Here is a 22,602-nt window from a genome sequence, read left to right on the forward strand (position 1 = left end):
TTTCTGCACCCTTTAACCGTCCAACATGAAACGCATCCACCCGCTCCCACCCTCCATCCCAGAACTAACTGCCCCACTCAAAACCCGTCGAACCCCCCCCAAATTTTGGAGCCACGCGAACTACAAGCCGGGGCGGGTAGAAGAAAAAAACTCCCGGCCGACAACAGCAGCGGCTCCTCTGTCCCCAACCTCCCCCCCCCCCAAAAAAAAAAATCCCTCACCGAGATTTACGCGGAGTTTTGCGCGGAGCCAGCGCTACCTACCGGGGGGGGGTGGGGGGAAGAGGAGACGCGCTCCGCGGAGGCACCGCGCATCTCTGCGTGGCTGCGGACCCCCCCTCCCTGCACCCACGATGGGAGTCCCGTGTGTCCCCCCCCCAACCCCACGACCACCCCGGCTCCGCGCTCGCCGCCCCACCTGCGCTCCGCAGCCGCGTTGGCCAGCAGCCCCCGGGGCACGGTCGCCCATCCCGGGTTTTTTTTTGGGGGGGGGGTCGGGGTTGAGGTGTGTGGGGGGGTTTGTTCCCGTCGTGGGGTTTTGCCGTTCGGGGAAAAAGAGCAAAAGGCAGGATCGTCTCTCTTGGAGGAGCGGTGAGGGCTGCGATAGGGGAGGGGGGGGGGGGGCTTGTGGATGGGAAAAAAAAAAAAAAAAGAGGAAAATCCCTTTATAAAGGAGGAGGGTTGAGTGGGGTGAGAGGACCGTGTCCGTCAGAGCTGGGGGGGAGGAAGGGGGAAAGACGTCAGAGGGCTGGGGGACGTTGGGGGGATGTGAGGATGAGTCAAGGGAGAGGGATTGTCGTGTCATGGCAGGGGAACAGGGTTAGGAAGTAAAAAAAAAGGGAATGAGGGGGGAGAAAGGAGGGAACGGGATCATGCCAAACCGACAGGGAAAAGGAAGAAAAGAAAGAGCTGATCAAACCAGACGAGAGCTGGAGGAAGGGGGAGAGCGGAGGTCGGGAGCAGGAAGGGGAGCTCTGCGCTCTCCGTGCCCTCCCTGGCACCCATCCTGCCCCAGCCTTGGGCCTAACCAAGGGCAAGCAAGGTGCTGGGCAAGCACCGAGCCAAGGCACGGCTGCGTGGGGCTGGGCAGGACCACCTTTCCCCACAGCTCCCTTCCAAACCTGATTGAACGTGCCAGCCGAATTCCCCAGCTGCGGGGCGGCAAGTTCTTGGGGCTCTCCCTTTTTTTTTGCCATGCCTCTTCTAAACCTCACCTGCCGAACTATGGTAGCGTCGGCTTTCCCGTGGAAGGACTCTTGCTCTCTGTCTCCAAATGAGGCTTGACAATGAGCCTCGATGTGCTGAGAATAAGGGTACACGTGCAAAAGGGACCCACACGTGCCCTTGCCCCAGTTTTTACAAAGGGAAGATCGTGCTGAGCTGTAGCAGGCGCTGCCCGCTCTTGAGAGGCAGCTAACGTGGGCCATTGGCTCATGGATAGAAAAGTAGAAATAAAAAGCCCACAGGAGTGCAGAACTGAGATTGGTAAAAGAACTGATGCAAAGCAGAAAATAGAAAATCATCCTAGACTCAAGAGGAAAACGCAACGTGGGAAGATGTAAGAACAGGGAGGAGGACGGGGGCAAATCAGCAAAGCTTGGCCCGCTGCAAGGAACGACCCAAGGGCTGGCACTTTCCTCCTGTTTGCCAACTGCCTGGCCAGCCGAGAGGTTTCGGCTGCCTGCTCACCGACCGCTGAGCACATCACGCCAAGCAGCACGTTAGCCCCAGCCATTCATTACGTCCATTACGCGCAATAAATTATGATTGCACGCTCATAAATTGTGTGCGTAATACTGCTTTCAAGTCCCTGGGCTCGGTTGAAGAAGCCTAAATAAAGGTGGCCAAAGAATTAAAGGTTAGAAATGTGATGATTTTTGTCAGCCGGTCCCAGGGGTTGTTGTGTGATGCAATGTTTGCTTTGGGAGACTGCAGTCAAAACTTCCTCCCAGGAAAAGGCAACGGGGACACGTTTTAGACACAGGCGAGCATCGAGGCGCCTTCTAAACAGAAATCCTGTCATAACTAAATACAATATAAATTGTAAGTAGAAGTCAGAGACCTTGGAAACAATGTTGAGGGTGTTTCAATTAGGAATAAATAAACAAGTTCCAGCTATTAAAATGTAATAGAAAATGCTTGGATGCTAAAATGGATGTTAAGTGAAATTCACAGAAAGTTTTAATTACATTTTAGTCTATTTTTTCCTTTTTTAAAAAAAAACCCTATTATATTCCTTTTCATTACTATTATTACTATGTTTTATTATTATTATTGTTAGCATTACATTTTATTTTACTTTAGTTATTACATCATTCTTATGTCAACCTATGAGTTTTACTTTTTTCTTTTTTTTTCTCCACTGGAGTGGGGGGGAGGGAGCAAGTGGCTGCGTGGTGCCTAGTTGCCAGCTGGCCTTAAACCCATGCCCTAGAAAAGGGTGAAGCTCCAGAACACCTGCAATACATGGACTTAAACCACAACACTTAGATTAATACTTAGATTAAATCCCAATTTCAGTCTTCACTGAGGATTATAACAAATTCCTGTTGTCCTTAGTGGGCATCATTAGCACCTGTTTATGGCACTGGAGTGGGGAAACGGTTTTTTTCATGTCTAGAAATAAATTAATTCTAAATTAATTATATTTTACTGAAATTCATTAAAATGAATCCTGAAAATTTATTATTTTTGATTTGCATAGCCTCTTTTGACAAGTTTTGTCTCTTTGATACTCAGGAATGGTTTGCAACCTTCCACCCAACGAATCAACTGCACTGGCCAAGTTTTACCTTACACATGTATCTACTCCTGTAGTTACTTAACCACAAATAAGTGAAACCATACGTTCTCTCATAAGATGTTCATTTACGCTATAGGTTGCTTGAGCTGATACGGCTTTGAGTTTTGAAGCTGCCTTCACCTGGATGTAGCTGGGAAAGACCGAGACAATAATTTTAGTGAGGTGTGAACATTAGGTGATTTGATAATTTACTATCCCTTCTTTGCTCATCCACTATTACTATTTCAGGTAGTTTTCCAGTGCTTTCTCTTGGGAAAGGACCCTGCCAGACTAGATCCCTGTGTGCATTCTGCCAGCTGCACCCCAACAGCATCCATCAACCACAGCCAAACCAAAGCTCGTTTCTCATGGTATCTGAGGGTGCGCACAAATGAGGAGCAGTAAATTTTATGGGTCTTGGGAAAAGATGCGCTATGATGCTAGAGATACTGATTGCAACTGCAAGGCAGATTCCGGACTAGACCTGACCACATTCCCAAGGAGAATTACTTCTGCTATCAAAATGCTTAGAACTGAGGTCATCTTTTCCAGGAAAGAGGCGGTCCATTGGCAGTTTGTGGCTTCTAAAACAGTTATTCTTCATTTGAACATAATTTTCTTTTTTTAAAGAACATAGCTTGAAAACACACTGTTCAGAAAAGAAATCTTAAAACTTAGTTTTCATATTTAAGTAAGTTGGCACAGAAGCCTGCATTTACTTACCTTGAACTTACGTGTTCAAGTTTTTCTATCCTTGGTGGTGGTTTGTGGCTGCCCATCTCCATGGGCTGCCTCGTAAAAGTCTGGCTCTGACAGAGACAGTCGTCGAGCTGATAACCCCATGGTGGGGCAGTCCGGAGTTGGCAGGTAGGGTGGGTCAACAGAAGATCCCTTACTGCTCTTTCATTTTAGGTTAAGTTAGATCAATCAGTATGAAGGGCTGCAGAATAATCTGATGAATACTGGTGCCTTGGCAAATAAAGTTTTGGAAATAACCCCGCATCCTCACTCCTGCCTGCTGCAAGATTCCAAAGGCTCATCCCGCACTGGGCTATCCGGCTCTCAATTTTACCTTATAGGCTTTATGAAACACTGATGAAGGGTCAGGTTTTACTTTAACTAGCCACAGTGCAAACCTGGAACAACTCAAACTAAGTTGCTGAATGCACTTGAGATTTACTCCACTAACAGGAACTGGCCTCAAGTCCTCTTTCTTTTTTTTGTGGCAATTTCTCAAATACTAAAAGGAATGTTTATTTCAGTGACAGTCAAATCCTTTGGATATTTTTGTGGAGAGTTTGTGAAGAGGCAGGATACCTATCAAGGAGCAGAAGGCTAAAAGTAGCGGTCCCTGCTCAGATTGTTTCGGAACAGTTTTTCATGCCAAATTAGATGGCTTAACTTGAGCTTTTTACTTTTCCGATCAGTCCTTGCTCTGCAGCTATATCTGGTACCCTTTCCTCCTTAATTTCTTTACACAGCTATTTTGTGGAAACGATGGAAGTTAGCTTTCATGTACAATATTTGTCATTTTTTTAAGCAAAGATGGTACAATATTTCCAAAGATTTCTTGAGCCTGCATATAGTTATTTGAACTCCCTCTTGTTAACAGTAAAGATTTTTGCATTTTAAACCTATGTCCATCACTGAGTCTTTGCTTAGAAAAAGGTCAGGCTGGATAAGAAAAAGGTCAGGCTGGATATAACTCATGGAGCTGATCGAAATAGAAACATTTTTTAGGGCCAGTTAGTTAGGCTAAACTGCCACCCAGTTTCTTTTTCTTAACGTCTCCTGCTAGTTGGTCTTTCAGAGGAGCCTGAACAATAGGAAATGTGAGGGACAGAAACTGAAGTCTAACCCCAGTGAACATCTATGTTAAGGATTGTAATTCACAGTGCTTGAGAAGCCACAGGTTTAAGTCATGATGTAAAACCTCTAAGGAATAAATATCTATCTGGCTAAATATACCTTTGAGGTAAAATTCTATTTTCTGATAGATTTCTATGCTTTAAAATTTGCATGGTGTAATTATGCATTTTATAAGACTGGATTGCAGGGTTACTTAAAAAAAAACCAGCTTCCATAAAAAAAAAAAGGCAGGGTTGATGAGTGTTCCCTTAGTATGAAAGCTTTTACTACAGCTTACTTTAAGGTCTGTAATAAAAACTTTCCTGAGACAGATGCTACAGCAAGGTTTATGGTAGAATTATTCTAAAAAAGGGCCTCTCGATCAGTTTGTGGGTTTTGGGATAGTATCCATCTTAGATTCCCTCTGCAGTTTCTTTATTAACCATGGAGTCCCCAAAGAAATTATCCATCCATTTGCTCAACGGTTCAGAAAAACCACCTGGATGAGAACTCTTTTAGAAGATATATTTGATAGGTATTAACTGTCCCTGGTTACCTTGCGGGAAGATACAGATACAGCTGCAGTTCTGAGCTTTTGGCGTTCAGGATTCCAGACAGTGTAGATCACCGATATGACCCTTTCATAGTAAACTGGGTAAAATGTCAAAGAAACAGTTCTTTGTTTCCTACTGTGGCAAATACTACACGTGACATATTGTTTAATACTGTGAGGCATAGTTTCTGTCAGTCTACAGCATTAAAAAAAAAAAAAAGAATGATAAGACTGTAAAGTTTAGTACTTAAAAGCATAAGAAAAGCAGAGTTAAGACTGCATGTGAAATCTTAGTACAGTTCTCCTCTCCATGTACTTTTTACGATAGGCTTTAGCTGCATGATCACGCACCACTATTTCCCTGAGATGTCTGTCTTTCAATAAGAGTAAATCTTCACTATTTCCATTTATCTTCCTCATTAATCATGTGGTCTTCCACGTTACACTTCATTCAAACTTCGCAATGAAGACAAAACTGGTGATTTTCTCCAGGTATTTCTGCAGTGCAGAGTATTAGTGCTTCACAAATACAGATAATTTTACCTACAGAGCTCACTAAGGGAATAGATGGCATTTTTGTACAGATTTATATACTTAGAATATAGCTCCAGTCAAGTTCTCTTGCTGCTTTATTCAATGTTTACGCAAATCTCAGAAGCAACTGATATTGTTTTTGCTGAAATGCTGAAGAAAAGAAAATCAATATTCAATCTAAAAGTCAGACATCTGGTGTGAAAAATTTCAGCTGGTAGCCTGATGCCTGGCAAAGTTGTATGCAATTAAAAGTAAGGCTTTTATTGTGAGAAATTTCAGGCAACCTGAACTGAACTAGCTTTTCAACACCTGTTGTAAGAAAGCTGTCATAAAAATTTTGAAATTAAGGGATTGAAGGAGAAAATAGAATGTGTTCAATTTTTTCATTCTCTGACACCAGCTGTATTGCATTTTTCCTGTTTAGTGTAAATAAGAGTGATTCAGATAAAAAATATACACTGCTTTATGGTGACCTGCTGTATTTGAATTATACTAAGCATATGATTAAAATGAAACAAGTGAGGAAGTTGGGTATTATTATCATTATTTAATATTGATATTGCCAGTTGTTCCCAGAAGCCAGTCACATCAAAGCTCCATTGCAATTAGTGCTACGCAAATGTATTGTAAGGTGAAGACCCTGATGCAGAAACTACATGTTTTCCTTTAGGCTTTTCTGCATTGTTGATCAGCATCACCGAACAACATGAGGAGTAAGCAAAACAAAATAACTGTAACAAAATAAAACCATAATGCAAATTACTGATTCTTAATATAGGACATAATGCAAAATTGGCAAGCTATTCGGAAGTAATGCTTGTCATTCTTTTGAGTTTTGAAAAAGACGGCGAGTTAGGACCAACAAAGGGGAATAGACAAACCAAAGATCCACCTTTCTTGGGCACGCCTTGAACTAAATGAGCTTTAGCTGATTGAAATGCTTATTGAATTTCTGGGGAAATCTATCCCTGAGCAATAAATCTGTCGGAATGGAGACCCACCATTTATCAAGCTTACAGCAAAAGGCCTTTGAACTGGTGGACAGTTGGCATAGGAACACCCTGAGTTAGGCTAGCATTTCTGCCACTTTTAATTTGCGTTGTATGACGACTTACAGTGTGTCAGTGCCCAATCACATACCCAAGAGGGCAAGGAGCATGCCTGCATGGGCATTATGACCTTGAAACCACATTAGTACTTCACATCCCCACGGGAAACAGAAATCCAAATATAACCCAAAGCTGAAAAGAGGAGCGTGGAGAATGGAGGGTGCCAGAGCTTTACCCCGGAAAATAAAGTCACAAAGTCATGAGTGATCTGTTTGCACACCTTGGAGACAGTCAAGTGCCATATCACAGCAAAGAGGGAGAGCAACGGAGGGAGAGAAGTTTCTGAAACACTTCTGGAGCTCTTACTGACTATGTGAATATTCTTAACCCATGCTGAAGACGGCTTGTAGTCCTAAATTTGGCTTTGAACTGAAAGGGATGCCAGAAAAAGCAAAAACTAGCAGGTGAGTTTAAGCCAGTCTCAGCTGTTGTTTACACTCTGCTACTTTGCTCTGCAGTGCCAGTCGTGAGGGCTGTGCGTTACTCTGTCTGAATTCAAATCGCCCGTTATTTACCAGCCAATTTCCTGTTGCTGTCTCAGAAAAAAAAAAAAAAAAAAGAAGTAGGAATTGAGAAAGTATTTCAAGAACATTAAGTTTTTGAATTTAGTTTAGGAAGGGTTTTTTTTGGTGATAGCATGGAAGAGATCTTTACAAAGGCAGTTTTAGGCGAATTTAGAAAAAAGTGGTTCTGTACCTTCCCTGAAAAAACCCAACCACCCAGCTTCATGCTGCTTCAATCTTTGCTCTAACATGACTTCAGCCTTTACAGGAAATCTGTGAAAAGTTTTTGTAAAGCCTCTGATCACCAGTTCTTTCTCATTATGAACTTCACCTGAGCAATATATCTTTTATAGATCCATGGATACCACCTTCTACTAAGAAATCAGAAAGCAAACAGAACTAAAAGCAAAAAAATATGATAAAAATGTTAAGCACTAAATGAAACCACACGGAAATTGTATTTTGTTAACTATGAGCTGAAGATACTGTATAAATTTTACTTTAAATATTACTATTATTAATAGGCATGGTGCTTATGTTCTTACTATAGATATGTTTAAATGAACCCTGTGATCATTTTCAGTGCATAGTTTTGATCAAGTAGGAACAGGCAAAAAAAATTGAATAAAATCCCATTGAGATTTAACCATGGGAATTTCCTTGGAAACATCTAGTGAGGGCAGTGTGAAAAAGTGGTCTTCCAGGCATCGCTACCAGCAACTAATCCTAACCAGTATAAAACCATTTTCTCTATGGCACTGGGTAGACAGATATATCAAAAACTGGTGCTCTTTGGACTCACTTTCTCTTCACTCATGCTTATACACTTTGGCTAAGGGAAAATCTGAAAATATTGATTGGATTCTGTGAGGATTTTAGGATTAGATAAATCAAACCTTTTTTTTTTAAACAGCAGTAACTTTGGAGTAGTATAGCTGAAATATCCACGCAACATAAGTCAGGTAACCCTATCTGGGCAAGGATTTCATCTGTTGCTATGTGCATGGTCTGTAATAAAGAAAAAGTTGAAACTAGTGTCAGCCAATTTCAGAATACTGAGAAAGAAAAAAAATATATCAGCTTTAAATTAGTTTTTAATGCAACTCTTGCCAGAACAATTTATGGATCTCCTGTATAATAGTTACAGGAATCTAAATAAAGTCTATACCTGCCTAGCTTGTTGTGAAAGTCACACAGAATATGATTTAAGCTAGCATGTTTTGTTTCACAATGAAAATGAGGCAATGAAAGTGAGGCTTACATAGATGGTCAGTCATTGACAGGCAGTAACCCATTAAGCCACGATATCTCTGTGCTTCTTTGCACTTCTAAAGCTTTCAGAGTAAACATGAGACTTATCTTCTGCAGGGGTTTGAAATTTATTCTGTCTTCAGAGTTACCCAGTATCTCTTCAAACATCCATATCGGTTCACTTGCTCCACTGCTCCATTCCTTCAGGAAAATTAAAGTATGTACTTACTTACTGATGTCTTAAAAAGCACACACAAGACAAAGTGCATGGTCAAACAGAGGAGAACGAAAATAGTAATGCTTACTGTAAAAGCCACTTATACTGAAAAAAAAAAAGTGTCAGCTTCTCAGTAGCCAATGAGCTGCATACAGTCATCAGGGCACAATTCAGAGCTGTTTTCTGAATTCTGTGATCTAGTTTATAAGTGATCTATGAGAAACGCAATTTGGTCTTTTCAAATTAAATCATCTGTCTAAATAAAAATGGAAAAGGTATCATTTCACTACTGTTAAGCCAGACAACTTAAAATAGTATTTGCAGCCAAAATGAAAACAAACAGTAAAATAATTCTGATTTTATCCCCTCTGAAGTCATTCTTCACATCACCTTCAACTGATAGGAGATGATTTTATAAGCACATCTACTTCTACCAGGAATCTGTAAACAGGGTTTGTAATCAGTGTGGGAAAATAATATCATAGTAGATATATCCTTGGAGGAATTTGAAGGAAATGTGGGGGGTTTTTTTGGGTTAGTAATAATATTAGGCAGAATACATAGGAGTTTATAAAGATACTGTTTAACTGCATGCTCTACAGTAGTTAAATCTCATTAAAGATGTCCTGAATTTATGTAAAATTGTCAAATTGGAAAACCTGCACATTTAATGACAAGATTCACAAAGCCAATACTTCTGGCCTGAAATACTGTCTGGTTTCACCAGGACAGTCCTTTTTAGCCACAAGTTATTATTTTAGGACTGCTGAGTGACCTCAGACTTCACAGGAGAAGTACACTGGTTTGTATTTTTTTTGTTTACTAATGCAGATTCATAAATGTTGTCTAACACAGTACCATAACACTTGGTTGAAGTTGACTGGAGTATTTCTGCTTGTTTTAGAACAAGTTTGCTGAAATGGATGGCATTTAAACAACACCTCTAACTTCAAGAAAAAAGTCTTTTTTTTTAAAATCAAACAGTAATTTAAAAGGATTTGGAATGGAATGGGAAGACAACTGGATTAACATCATAACCTCGCTGTTTTTAAGGATACAATATAAAAATATTTATCTCAGTTCAAGGGCTTCAGTAAAACTTAGACACTGCCTGGGCATAGGCACTGCCTTGTACACATATGTATTTGACACAAAACATAGTTCTTTCTTTTGTGTTTATCACTTTGTCATTTGTTTCAGTCATTGCTGCTTACAAATAAACATCATGTTTACCGTATCTGTAATGAAATCTATTTAAAATATATTATTTCTGTGTTTTGATGTCCATTGTCACTATATAGTGGCTGGGCTTTGCTTTCAGTAATTCGGGACCTCCTATGGATAACTAATTGCTAATCAGGCTAATCTGTTGGATTTCAGTGGTTCCACTAACAGGTTTACAAAATTCTTTAAATCAGAACCTTAGCACCTACAGCTGTCTTGAAACTGAAGTCAAAGCTATAAAATACTTCAGTGAAAAGTTCTTGACTGTGGACAAAAATGTCTTAGCTCCTCTTTTGTGTAAGAATGCTTTCATCCAAAAAGCACTTTTTTGTTTCTGTGTGTCTCTGATCTAAAGCATTTGTACTTTAAATGCAGTCAGAAAGCATTTGGCACACAAATCCATTTTGATAAAATTCTGAATAATGTCTCTTTGTTGTGGTTTAACCCCAGCTGACAATTAAGCACCACACAGCCGCTTGCTCACTCCCCCCCCCCCGCGGTGGGATGGGAAGAGAATCAGGGAAAAAAAAAAAGTAAAACACGTACATTGAGTTAGAGACAGTTTAATAGGACAGAAAAGGAAGGGAAAATAACAACAACAACAACAACAATAATAATAGAATATACAGAACAAGTGCTGCACAATGCAATTGCTCACTGCCCACTGACCAGTGCCCACCTACGGTCCCCCCCCAGCCAACTCCCCCCAGTTTCTATACTGGGCATGACATCATATGGTCTGGAATACCCCTTTGGCTCATTCGGGTCAGCTGTCCTGGCTGTGTCCCCTCCCAACTCCTTGTGCGCTCCCAACCTCTGCTGGCAGGGCAGTGTGAGATGCTGAAAAGTCCTTTACTTAGTATAAACACTGCTCAGCAACAACTAAAACATCAGTGTGGTATCAACATTCTTCTCACACTAAATACAAAACACAGCACTATACCAGTTACTAAGAAGAAAATTAACTTTATTCCAGCCAAAACCAAGACACTCTTGTAGCTTCTGTGTATCAGTAAGTCCATAATCCCAATTCAAGGGGACTGCTCCAGTGCCTGGCAGAATTACTGTAACTGACTGCAGTGAAATTTGGATCAGGATGTAAAAAAATGGTGAATTAGAGAAATAAAATTGAGCCCCCAAATGCCACAGATTTATTACAGAATTATTTATTTATTACAGTTTGCAAAGTATAGTGTAAATGGCAAAAAATTTTCCAGGTTGTGAGACAGAGATACTTGATAAAACAGCACCTGATTTTGATGATTTTCAGTCAGCAAGAAGGATTTTGAAAGAAGACCTTGGAATTGGAATGGCCAATATTGGCCAGAAAACCTTGTACCTACAGCTACTTACCTTCTTGGGCTTTTGGTACTGTTTGCAAAGGTGTTCTGTGTTCTCTGTGTGTCAAAAGCCCACACTTCATAGTCATAATTGCTGTCAGTTGATAATCTTGATGTACTCAAGGAAAGGAGCACACAACCTTTTAAGATCTGTGGTTCCTGCAGACCTGGGTCATAGCAGACCAAGAAAGAAGGAAGTTTGCAGAGTCTTGCAAAACTTTGTGAATCTGTAAGAAGCTTAAGTAGTTTAAAATATGTAATTGTTACTAAAGCAGTGGTGCAACTGACATTGTCAGAGCAACTTTCTTTGGCAGTTTTAATTCAGTCCATTTTTAATTAGAATAATTACTTCTATTGCTTTATTTATGAAAAATATAAATAACTAAGCTCACATGTGTGAATGAATCCTTAAGGTATTAGTGCTTTGACACATTTGGGAAGCAAATGCAAATAGCATGAAAGCTGGTATTTTTCTATGATTTGTTGTTCATTGAAATTGAAGCTGGGAAAAAACGATATTAAAAATTGAAGTGAACTCAGTGACAATTCCATAGATGCATTTCACTTGGGGAATTTGCTAAAAATGTGCTTTGGAGCATGATTTTGGAAAGGGCTCATAAATTAGCTGAGGTGAAAAATTAAAACATAAGAAAAGAAAAGAAGCTAGGCTCCATTACCCAGTACTCTAGCAGATTTATTGAGAAGTCACCCTTTCAGCTAGTGTTTTTATAACTTAAACAAATTACAAGTAAACATCATATTTGTATGTGACTTTTCATGAAAGCAATGTTTCAAAGTGATTCATTATTTATTACATACTCTGTGGTATACGGGCTATCCATCCTGCAGCTGTTAGACATAATGAGAACAAGAAAAAGACCTTGTGTGCTTTAACAGAAGATAGCAAACCTGAAGTAACTTTCAAACAATATAAAAAGAAGGCTTTTACACACAAAACTGGTGAAACATATCACAACAAAAGAGGGGCTCTCCTGAAACTCACTAGCCCTTCCCGCTTGCCTCCTGACTCTGACTTAGTGTTTCAATATATGTGCTTTATGGCTGTATACTGTTTTAAAATGCATTTGCATATAAGTATTTGAAATGCAATCTCTCCCTCTCTGCTTAGGGTAATCCAAAATACTAGCATATGGAAGAAAACTGAAAGGCACATATTTATCTTTGTTCATGAATTTTCCTCATTTTTTTAACTTCTTTTTGTAGTTTGTAGATGGGTTTTGTGCTGGAATTCCGAGACATACAAATTGGCACAAGGGATTACGTTGATATTTATACTACTGTATTAATTATTAAGCGTCATGGTAATTATCAATTCTTGTATTTATAAGGATTAATATAGATTATTTAAATTAATTTATACATTTTTTAACCCCATAATTTCCCTGACTTTCCAGTAAGACTATTATTTTTACTTGCCCCCCCCCCCCCCCGCAGGCAGCGGGCGGGGTGGGCGCTGATCAGCACCATGGACAGAGGCGGCTCCCAGCCGGCTCCTGGGACACGAGCCCATGGAATGGCCAAAGTCTCCCAAGGGACTGGGGGCCTAAATCAAATTTTAGCCTATCCCCGGCATCACAGATCAGCTCCAGGCACCCAGATAATCCGTGTGGTGGGAGCCAGGAGAGAAAGATTGCTGCGTGTGAAGGTCTCGTGAGTTCTAAGACCTCAGAATATACACTGCAATGAAAAATGAAGTAAATCGCGCTTTACCAGCTAAAGAAACTACTCTGACACTGTTAACTCTTTGAGGTAGGACTTTATTTTCCCTTGTTTTTCAGTCTGGCATATTGCACATACTCTTGAAAAACAATAGGGAACCTCTCTGAGCAAGTAATATTAGTCATGACCCCCCTACTTGTTAGGTAACAACCTTTCAGTTATTATGGACTAGACCACTACTAGGCAACTGAACTGCAAAGTTTCCTGAGCAACATCAGATGACAGCATTAGTCAAATTAACAGGCTATTTTGTTCTCTTCCTCCCTTCCCGTGGAGAAGAATAACACTGGACAGTATCACTGGGAGGGGGGCTAGACTCCCATAAAACAGAAATGTCAAAGCTGCATTTACATGTGACATTGCATTTATTAAAAAAAAATACCCCCAAAACCCCAAACCAAACTACAACCAAAAACAAACCCCAAATCCTGTCAATAGCATCAAGTTCTTATGATTCTGATCCAAGAATGACTTGGGAAATAAATTTCCTACTAGGTGAGTTGAAAGCCTGTATCAAACCCAGGTACTGTAGTGGCAGTAGGTAGTGGCTGTGGTTCATCTGTGACAATCTTAACAAAAAAACAAGCCTTCTTACCTAACTTCAGACACCACCATCATAGGCATCTTCATGTGAGCTAGTCACTCCCTTTATGGTCAGTGAAGTGTGTGTTCACCTGAAGTGAAGGGTGCAGGTCACCTGAATTTTTGAAGACATCTGCTAAGGACAAGACAAACTGCACTCTGATTTTTTCCAGTGGTTAAAAAGGGACACTGGGGTGACTGCTTCAGAAGTAGACACATTCACTACAGATGCCTGTTTTTATCCAGACAGAGCCCTTGAACACTGACACTAAGCAGTATGCAAGCAACTGGGCAAGCATCTAGAAGTGCCAATGTCTTTGGGAGGATTAAATACCTAGGGGTGGGGAGGCTGCTGGGAAGCCCCACACAACCCCACACTCACCCGGAGGATATGCCATCAGATGATAAATAGTATCTGACTTGTTCAAATACTTCCACTCATCCTGAAATACAACCTAACGGCAAAAGTCCACACATTAAACTTTCTTTGTATGCATTTTATATCTCAGATATAAGCCTCTGACAAAAGTGTTATATATGAGACCATAACTAATTTAGCTTTACATTCTCCTCACTGTCTTGGATGCTGGTTATACTTCACTAGTTTATATGATTTTTCAACATCCTTTCCACTAAAAACTTCAGTCAAAACAAATGAAATGACTCAAGAGACACTGAAAGCTGAAAAATATGTCTCAATTCAACTACCCCCTTTTTTTAGGTATCTACTATTGATACAGGAAAAATAGAGTGAGAAGATAGAGATAAAATTTACATTATAGGATAGAGGTGTTTAAAGGAAAAGTATTTAAATTTCTCTCTTTTGAATTAAGATCCTGCTTTGAATGAAACCTCTTCTTCCTATTAGTCCAATGAAAATCAAATGCAGAAAAAATTAATGCAGTATTGTCCTCTTGAATCTGCAGACAGCCTGAAGCAACAGTTGTGCTTCAGGAAATGGGAAGGATGCTCTAAACTCATCCAATGAAGTGGATAAATGACAAAGGCTGAAGGTGAACGCTGAAAACATGCTACCCAATTTTAGGTGTCTGACAGAGCTACTTGAGCCAAAAGGTGAGTTTTTCCTAGGCTATGTATACAATCAAGGAAGACAGATGGTTTCCTCTAGAGATGGGACTGGAGCATCTACTAAGATCTCTGTCTCGTTCACTTTTCAGGGAAATTTTACATGATTAAGGTCTTTCTGCAGGCACTTCCATTCACTGCCAGAAGTTATACACACGGTCCTTTTCACCCTCCTCTCTGCCCCCCCTCCATCCAAATTAGTGAATGAAAAATCATCTCAGTAGATTAAGTTGAGGTGCTTATCCCACAGTTCAAAGCTGTTGCCTAAACTCCTTATGTGCCAGAAAGGAGGACATGCAATTGCTATAACTTTCAGCTTTTCCTCCGGCAAGAGGGCAGTTTCTTTGATGCAGTCATCAGCTTTTCTGATGCCATCAGATTTTGATTGCCCACCTCCTACTAAAACCTTGCTATGTAAACCCAGTACAAACAAATTTCTTGGTATAGAAAGGATTGAATAATGTGTTACTGTATTTGCCATAGTCAGGAACACTTATTTATAGTGCCAGAGATTTTACTAATGTCTATGGTATGCTTAAAACTGGAAATCTGATAATGACCCAAAGTACAAGAAACATTTATTTTTTCTTTTGCAAATGGAAAAAGCCCACTGTCCCACTTGATGTATTCATAAATCTCACATTTAATACTGGAAATACATTACTTCTTTATAATAAGGAATTTGCTGTGGCATTTCCATTCTGTTACCCAGAGCACCTCTACGATTCTTGCCACAGAGTTTAGACCCACCTGGGGACATCAGGGATCATAGAGCAGGTTTTCATCTTTCTCTCCTCTCCTCTCCTCTCCTCTCCTCTCCTCTCCTCTCCTCTCCTCTCCTCTCCTCTCTTCCTCTTTATGTGATTCTCCTCCTAACAATATTATTTCCTCTCATTGCAGAATAGGGCATAGCTGTGCTGTAATAATAGCAGATCAAGAAAAAGCAATGGCCACATTTTGGTTCCCTGCTTCTACATTGCTTCAGGGGAAATTGTTTGTGACAATCTTATTTTATGTCTAGACTGCATCCCACTCTTCAATAGCCAGCCTACGCTGAGGGGCCATTCCCCCTCCTGCTTTGTTCCTCATTCTATTTATTCCTAGTTCAGTTGCACAGAGGGAAGAGTCGCAGACCACAGAAATATTCTTATTTTATGTGTCAGGCTCGTAACACTGAAAGCTGATTTGATGAAGTTAAATGGTATTGTACTGCCCTAGACCAGTGCATTATGTAGGTGACAGATGTATTAAAAAAAAAAAAGTCAGCTGTTTATTTATGGTTTTCTTAAATACTACCCACAGCACAATGTACTCTTCAGTTATCATTTACAATTTAGTGTCATAGAGAATTTACAGTCTAACATGTTACCACTCAGGGAACTGAATACTTACTATTTGTTTAAGCCCGTGGAGCTCACACCTCACATGTCAGACCATGATCATGCAATCTGCCTTGGGTCAGGGCAGACCCACGGGTGCCATCGTGGGGCACAGTGAAGGGAAGGAATCCCCCCTCAGACAGACGTGCTCCCACTTTGGCTCTGGCTTTGCTCCCATCTGCTATCAGGCTAGACAAAAAGCAGAAATAACGTACCTGGATAGTTGGTGTCGGGTATGTGCCATTCCCTTACCCATTCTCTTGGTCAGTCAGCGGGGTACTCAGCAACCACCGGACCCAGCACCCCAACCTGCGGTATATGGAGGTGATGCCAAAGTATGAGTATCCCCTGAGCAGGCATGTCGTCTGGGCTACAATCCGGCACAGACCCAGTAGGAGAGTTCAAGAAGGCCCTCACTGCAGACTATTGCATACAATTTTGGTTATTCAGGAATAAGGTGGCAATATTACTGTAAATAACATTTTTTAAAAAAAGGTCAGAGAAGTGGGAGTTGAATGATTTAATAGCTTCTTGTAATTTTCAGTGCCTTTTAATAGTAACCATAACAAAAATACAGTTTTGTTTTATCTTTTTTTTTTTTTCCAAAGAGAAAAACACTCTCAGCATTTCCAAATTGAAATAAAGCTAAATTGCGGTAATGAATCACTGAAGTATGACCCCATAGAAACAATGAAATTAATATAACCATGAACACAATGATTTTTTGAAAGACTGAGCAAAATCACTGTCAGCTAGGAAATTACTTCATATGGATCTGACGCTGACTTTTCAGTTTCCTGTCCCTCCCCCCCCATACTTTTCCCCTCTTTCATCTCTTTTGAAAGGGCTACATGGAAAATGTAGCTCATTGTTAAATGATCTGAGAAAACAGGCAGAAAAGAGAAAAGGGCAAGATAATTTCACTTGTATAGATGAGCAGACAGAAAAACAATAACAAGGCAATCAATTGAGCAAACAGAGGCTGTGGCAGTAACACAAATGATTATGTACACACCATTCTCAAAATGTGAGATGCAAATAAATTTGTAGGGGAGATATTACTCAAGAGATTATTCTTATCAAACAGGTTTGCGTAAAGAAGGACTTTTATCCATGCCTATAAAAACACTAAAATGCTAAACGAAAACAGTAATCCTACTACTCTATGCAAGGTATGTAAATCTGGGCAGAGCCCTTTTCCTCATTCAATTACAGTTTTAGACTAGATCTTCCACTGCTCTGAATTACCATGCTGCCATGGCATTCTTGGTACTTTGTTGACATACATTACCTGAAGTTTGGGTTCTTTGTACACAGTTTAGTGATGGTGAAGGTATCCAAATAAAGTTTGGAGACAAAGCCCTATCTCTATTCAAGGTATGAACACAGCCCGGGAAATGCAAATGTTCCTGCAGCCCATGAAGATATCAGGAGCAAACAGCCAGCAGTAGAGGCAAGCATATAAAGATTATAGTGTAATCTTATTTGTAAAGGTATGTTTACAGGAAGGCACTCCAAGAGGCCATTTAGTCTGTTTTCCATTCTGGTTTAGCCTTTAGCTTCTGAATTGGCAGGAATTTCTCTTAACAAAGAAAAAATCTTCAAATGTGGTTAAGTACCTCTTAGATCTGGTTTGTTCCGAGGAGGTTCAACACACAGATCTAGTCAAATTTAGTAGCAGCTGATCACCTAATTCCTTTAGTGCCACCTGAAAATGGTATTGATTAGGAAATCTTCAAAAATGCTCTTCGATATTGAATGCCTGGCATCCGTAAGGTTAAAAATTAATTTACTCTTTCAAGGTTTGTCTCAATTCACAAAACCGTTTTAGTACAAACCAAAGACCCACTGAAGCTAGCAAATATTATGTTTAAAATTAAGAACATAAAATCAAAGCAAAAAATGTGGCCAAATTTCCAAAAAATTCCATGCCTTTCTGCAAGGTAGGATTAATTATACCTAGATCTCCTCGGAAAAATATTTGGGCAATATCTGCCCAAAGATCTACCAATGATTTGACAACGTCTCCAGGCAATCTATTCCAGGGCCTGGGTCTGTCTACTATTAGAATCTGTTCTCTAATGTCTAACCGTAATCTTCGTTGTTGTTATTTAAGCATATCGCTGCCCACCAGTGAAAAGGAAGTTCTTCCTTCCGAAGACAACTTTTTATGTATTGTAATGTGGTCATCTCCTTCTTCTTTTATAATTATTTTAATTTATGCTTTTTTTCCTCATTGGTAAAGTCATATGGCCTTTGGTCATTCTCTGCTTTTTTCTCTTCAATGAGTTCTTATCTTCCTCAAAATTTTGTGCCTAAAGCAAAATGCAGTACTCCAGTAAGGTTACTATCATCAGAGCTGAGTTTATCAATCAGCTGGATTATTTCAATATCTCAGAGTCTGTAATCTTGTTTCAATATTTGTCAGAATGGTGCTTTTCGTTTTGCAGCTGTATCGAGCTATATGACTGGGAGTTGGTTTATAATTTTAATTCTTTTTTTCTCCCTTTTTGTTTTTTTTGTTTGTTTGTTTGTTTGTTGGGGTTTTTTTTGCATTTTGTGTACCTCAGTATATACAGCTAAAAATTAAATATTGATATATTTTCTCTACTGAATTCAGTGACAATTTTGCCATTGTTTTCAGTGGACCCTAGAATTTATTGCAAGATAGCTCAATAGAGAAATTAATCATGTGAACATTACCTTGAAACTTGAGAAATTTTAAGCATCTTTCTAATTAAAATTCTTTGTTAGCATCCATAAAATACCATATATATATATATTTACTGCACTTTATACTAAATGCTTGAGAATGATGGGTTTTAGTAGCACATATATAGATTTCAAAGCAAGCTGCTAGTTTATATTTAATAGCTAGATATTGTTATTCTAGACATAATTTCTAAGCCTGGAAAGTGTTACAGAATTCCAAAGAAGTTAAGTAGGAGTAGCCTTATTTCACTAGGAAAAAAAAAAATCATGGAAGGGGATTTAGTGGGCTGAGCACACGAGCAGCAATGTGTGTCCTTTAGATTTAATTCTGTGATAAAAGCAGAGTAGTGGACCACGGAAGAAGCAGCTTGCACGTTGATAACACACGTGACAAAATACAAAAAGGGCAGCTGGCAAAGATAAGTTTGTTAAAGATGGTCAGTAAAGGTGCGTTAATAACAGCAATTGCCAACTGTGTTGAAAATAGCTCTTTAGCACATAATATCATAAGCATTTCTCAGTCAAGAAAAGTAACCTGGTGATTGTGGCAAGAAGGCTCAAGTGACTGTGGATCACAAAAAAATTGACAAGTTATAATTGATCAATCACATAGAAATGTGAAAGCGACCCTTTTCTAAAATGGACTGTCAAGAAAGCATTTGCTCTGAAGTTGTCAAGATATTCTTGGTGATTCTCAAATTCTTTGAGATATCTTATTCTTCACAATGAAATATGCTTCCTTCATTTCAGCGAGACTGAGAATCAATAGGAACATTCATCAAGTTATATATCCAGGAATTGATTGTGGTAATCTGTTTAATTCCAGTTTAAGGAAACATTTTATGGTGATGCACTTCACAACAAATGGTCTGACTTCCTGGCATCTATTAACACTTCTCAGTAAACAAGCTGTACAGATGGAAATGGCCTTATGGACATTTAAGGAGAGTGGTCATATAACCTTTGAAATAACTAGAGCAAAGTTTTTGTCCAACCCAAAAATATTTTTTTGCTATTTTTTTAATATTTGACTCAGTTTCCAGCCCATTCGCGGGACGTATATTCAACCGTGAGCATACAACATGCCTGCTCACATGGTAGGGCATTGCTTGCTTTCCATTGCTGTGCTGAACCTACCCAGCTAGTATGACCCATCTCCTCTAGGCAATGCTAAGTTTTAAGGAGGAGCTAATGAGCAATATTGTAATGTAGATTTTAGAGCCGTTGTGAGAAGAAAGAATCACAGATGCAGTTGAAAGGTTGTTTTACTTTTAAAAAATCAGCTTTGATTCTTGCGCTTTTTAATATTTCCCTCTCTTTTCTAAAGGCATTTTATTCTCGAAAGCTGAACACACTCCCATTAGCAACATGTTCACTCAAGAGCATCTGGGGAAATATTTTTGTTGTATTAAAAAAACATATAAATATTCCCCCATTTGCTTTGTGGGAGACAACACGTAGCAGCTGTATCGTGAAACCTCACGCTTTGCAGAACACAGTCCATCAGAGGAGACGCGTTTTGGTCCATCTGAGAGAGAGATGCCTATAAATCACCAGGTGGTAATAGGAATTGTCTGGGAAAGCTCGGCTCGGCAGCAAGGGATGGAGGTGCAGAGGAGAGCTCGGTGGGAGAGATGCTTCCCTGCCCGTCGCTCCGCCGTGGCTCTGGCACTGTCACTCCTTCCCTGTGCCCCTACAGCCAAACCTTCCCTCTTTTTATTTTCCTGCCCCAGGACAATATTTCCCCCCGCCCTTGGCAAGGCTCCCACCTCCCCAGGCAGAGATGCTTTTGCCTCAAGCAGAAGAGGCAAAGAGGATTTGCTGACACCCCGTTACAGAGCTGCCTGCCTGTTAATAGGTGTGATCTCATCAGCGGGGTACTCCGGAAAATCCATGCTGCTTTTCTGTCAGGGACACTGAATGCTCAACAGAGGTGAGAATGAGTGTCTCAGTATCATAAAATGATTTTTTAATGGAGGTTCAGACCTTGGAGGTGGTGAGAAGGGTGCGTGGTTAGTGTGGGACACTAGATCTGATTGTTTACCTGGTTTATATTAATGGAGGTGGGAAGGTGCTAAGAGAGCTGTGATTAGCTCCCAGCTGGGTAAATGTTGGTACCTTCCAAACTCCACTAGGATAATTCAGCTGCTTTGACAATTCCCAAAATTTCTGGAAAATTCAGTTTTTTTTGTAGCCATCTGGTGATTTCTTCAGCTTTTATTTAGCATAGAAGGCAAAGCTGGTTTAGAATATTTTTTCTTTCCCAGGTAGAAATCTTGTCTATCTAATCTTTCAACGGCATCTAGCCTTGCAAAATGCTTCACTTGTTTATGTTTCTTACAAAAGTTTTTTCTGAACAAATACCCTGTTGTCCAGTCTATTTTGTCTTCTATTCATGACAAAGAGCCAAATTTTGGCCCCAGAAGTCTGATGTTTTTTAAGATAGAGCACTGGGTGTTAGATGGTTTTAGAAATGCCAGTCTCCTGCAGTAACAGTACTGAGCAATAATCATTAGACGTTTGCTTTGAGGTACTGAAATTTAATTAAAACAGTGGAGGGGTACTGATATTTAATTAAAACAGAGGAGGGCTACTGATGTGATTACTTTTATGTCTGTCCATTTTGGTTTTGGGACCACAGTGTAACTCCCCCAAAGTTGTGAAATACTGTATTTCCATACAATCTCTGAAATAATTCCATTGGATTTGCCACAACTGCTTGCAGATAAGGCCCTGCATGGGGCAGCAGTGAGGTACTGGAGGCACTGGAAGCAAGCGGGAGCAACTGGAGATGCTCTCACAGATCCTTTCATCCTGCTGCTAGCTTGGATTTTGGACCCCAGAGAAGACTTCTGTGAGTCTGACAGGCTGGAAAGGCTTTTGTATGCTATGTAGTTTGGACGTGATATTGCAGGATGATGTCTGCGGAGGGCTGCTATACATCTACAGCGTTGAGCATGGGGTCAACACGAGGCACCCGGCTGCATCTCAAACTCCTCCAGGAGCAGAAAAAGAAAGAAGCAGCTTAAAGGTACTGCGATTCCAGACCTTTTGTGTGAGAAGAGCCACTTGAGACGAGTAAAGATTGCAGCTGAGTGTATGATATCTGCCGGAGTGTGAAAAGCCCGGAATTAGTGAAGGCAATTACTCACCAAGCAGCACCCGCAGCTCAGGGAAGGGGAGCTGCTCCTGCAGTGTCACAGAGCGATGACCTCCCGTGGGGCTGGTGGGCAAACAAAACACTTGTCACCTCTCCTCAGCATTTGGTGGAAACAGGGCTTCCTTCCCTGAGTGGGCGCAAGGGGCCATGGATGGGAAATTCACTCTTTAATTCTCTTACCAGAGATACTCTCACATGGCTTCTACTCCGTGGCTCATTCAAGGAGAGCAAAGAGAAGAGGGGAAGAGTTTTCATTCCTTCCTCAGACCTATTATTTAGAAGCAGCACTGTGAAAAATAGGACCGGGTTTTTAAGCCCTTTATCCCAGCTGGTACTGGGGTAACAAGGTCATACAGATGTGCCGTATTGGATCTTTCTTGCGGGAAAACCAGAGGAGACTATTGGAAAAATCAAGATTGTGATGATATATATAGCTTTACTCACCACAAACCCAGCTTTTCACTGCCTGCGTGAATAATGGGTTTGGATCTCACCAAATATATTCTATATCCACAGGTGGAAAGGAAAAAAGGACAGAACAACACTATTTTCTTTGTCCCCTGCCTCCAAACCAAATCACAGA

Source organism: Buteo buteo, chromosome 25 (genome assembly GCF_964188355.1).
Source record: "Buteo buteo chromosome 25, bButBut1.hap1.1, whole genome shotgun sequence".
NCBI classification, from domain to species: domain Eukaryota; kingdom Metazoa; phylum Chordata; class Aves; order Accipitriformes; family Accipitridae; genus Buteo; species Buteo buteo.